The 2,522-nt window shown below is 44.6% G+C and overlaps 1 pseudogene; it reads left to right on the top strand.

Annotated features, from left to right (window-relative positions):
* Positions 1-481: 481 nt before the first annotated feature.
* On the top strand, positions 482-613 carry LOC132238992 (U1 spliceosomal RNA; annotated as a pseudogene).
* The last annotated feature ends 1,909 nt before the right edge of the window (positions 614-2,522 follow it).

Raw genomic sequence — 2,522 nt, 5'->3', positions numbered from 1 at the left:
CTTGGCTTTCATTGGTAGTTCTTCACCAGGTCTCGCACTACGTGGAGCAGATTAACCAACAGGCTTCACGGGAGGGGGATGTCTACACCCAGCTGGACCGTGGCTCTGGCCAGCCTGCTCCTGTTCGGTGGCCAGAAATAAAGAGAAGTCTGCTCTATACTTTAGCCTTTCCAACTCTCTGGGGCTGCCAGCTTATCCAAGATGATACCACTCTACCTGAAATATTCAGATCTCTGAGAACCTAGAATTTGGCTCCAGCAGGAATTTCCGAAGATTTAAAAAAGACGGCAATGTTTCCATATGTTTTGGCTCCTAGGAGACTTATGGGCCCATCTTCACTCAAATCATCCATCTACCCTTTCTTACATTCTCTTCTAATAAACCGAGTCTCTGGCATCCCAGTCCATGCCCGTTTGGAAAAAGCAAATAGAGGAAATAGTAACCTTAGAAAGGTGTTATCTAACAACAAGAAAAGCCACCTATACTTACCTGGCAGGGGAGACACCATGGTCATGAAGGTGGTTTTCCCAGGGCCAGGCTTATCCATCACACTCAGGATGTGCTGACCCCTGCGATTTCCCCAAATGCGGGAAACTCAGCTGCATAATTTGAAAAAAAAGAAAAGAAAAGAAAAGAAAAGAAAAGAAAAGAAAAGAAAAGAAAAGAAAAGAAAAGAAAAGAAAAGAAAAGCCACCTAACAGGAAAGTAAGAAGACAGAAAAACTGTGACAATAAACTATAAAAATGGGAAATTCATAGCCGTGCCAGCGATTACATTCAGGAGCTGCCAGCCCCACTGCCATTCCCCTGCACCCTCCTCATTGTTCCCTGGATGGTCACAGCTACCTGCTCCTCATGGGCCTGAGTCGCCTCAGTCCAGCGATTCTCGGCTGTTCTTAGAAAGAAGCCAGAAGCCGCATGTGCTTTCATGCCCCTCATACCAACTTTGCCTTCAGGATACTGTTTTAAAATGGTCCTGGGCCTGTTTTCATCTCGGGTATGGTGAGGCCGGCAGGTCAGGACGTGACTGCCACTGAACAAGAGTGCTCCCCACAGTTCCTACGGTGAGGGGCAATGGTCAGGGCCACATAGGAGCCCCATTTGCTCAGGAGGCAGAGGGGCAGGAGACCGGGAGCAGGAGGCTTCATGGTGGGTCCACAGGAAGAAGCATGGAGGCAGATCAGAAGCAGAACAGGGTTAGAATGGGATACTGTGAATAATTTCAGTGGCCTCTGAGCTATGAGGGTGATCTGTCGTCCCATGGCTGGCTGGGGAGCGATTTAGGGAAGGAGTGTACTGCCAAAGACTGCAGGAGCCTGACAAGAAGGCAGGTGGGGCATGAATTTGGGATTGGTTGAATGCCTATCAAAAGCATGCTCACAGGCAAATAGTTCACTCTCTCTGGGAATTAGCTAGTGCTGGGAGGGGCAGCCCTCTGAGGTCTGCCAGGCCCCCGGATATCAAAGCATCATAAAATACTATATATATATATAGTATTATATAAATAATATATATAGTATTTTATAATACTATATATATATATACACTATTTATTATAGTATATATATAGTATTATAAAATACTATATATATTATTTATATAAATACTATATATATATATATATATATATATATATAAATCAGTCTTAATCTCAACAAAGATGGCGGTTAATTTGCATATGCTGCTCCAGCCAGCCGGAGCAGCAAAGGCACTGAAGGCGGCTCTGGCTGGAGCGAAGGCCTGGGTGCCAGGTGCCGGAGGAAAACCGGTGCTGGCAGCCAGGGAAAGGGAAGGCCTATTGCACGAATCTTTTCATGCAACAGGCCTCTAATATATATATAATGTTATTGATGGAGGCACAATCACTCTGTTAGGATCAGAGGCTGTTTGCACTCTGCCTCTCACCTCTCTCCCAGCCTCATTGTCAGCTCCTCTCCAGCGCACCCCATTTCCAGCTAACAGCTCTCCACCTGCCGTGGGCCGCCTGTGCTCTCCCCATTCCCAAGGCTTTTCATATACTGTTCCATGTGCTGAGCGTTCTTTTCCTCACATTCTTCACCTGACTGTCTCACAGAGCCTTCAGCAAACCTGCTCAAATTCTGAGTCGAGATAACATACATGTTATCTCCATTTTTCATTTAATGTGTTCTATATCTCAATTGTATGTAGCACTTAATTAGTTGTACATCATTTCTCTGTTAACATGTGTGTCTCTGCCACCATAATAGGGGCTCTATAAGTAGACACCATCATATCTGCCCTCATATCCTCATTGACTGATATGCTGACAGAGGCACACATTGGATATCACTTGGATGCATGCAGACTTGAACCCTTTCACATAGAAGCGAGCAGCCACATGGATTTAAATAGCTTACAAGGGTGTCATCATATTAATGGAAAGGTGCTGGGCCTAACATTACAATTTCAACTTAGAGGTAAGTCTTTGGATAAAACAGGGTTTTTAGTAAAGCAAAAAATCAGTCTTAATTTCAAGAGTTTGATTGATTTGGAGTTAGAAAG

This window comes from Myotis daubentonii, chromosome 7, assembly GCF_963259705.1.
Source record: "Myotis daubentonii chromosome 7, mMyoDau2.1, whole genome shotgun sequence".
Lineage (NCBI taxonomy): Eukaryota > Metazoa > Chordata > Mammalia > Chiroptera > Vespertilionidae > Myotis > Myotis daubentonii.
This window is presented reverse-complemented; position numbering and strand designations above follow the sequence as displayed.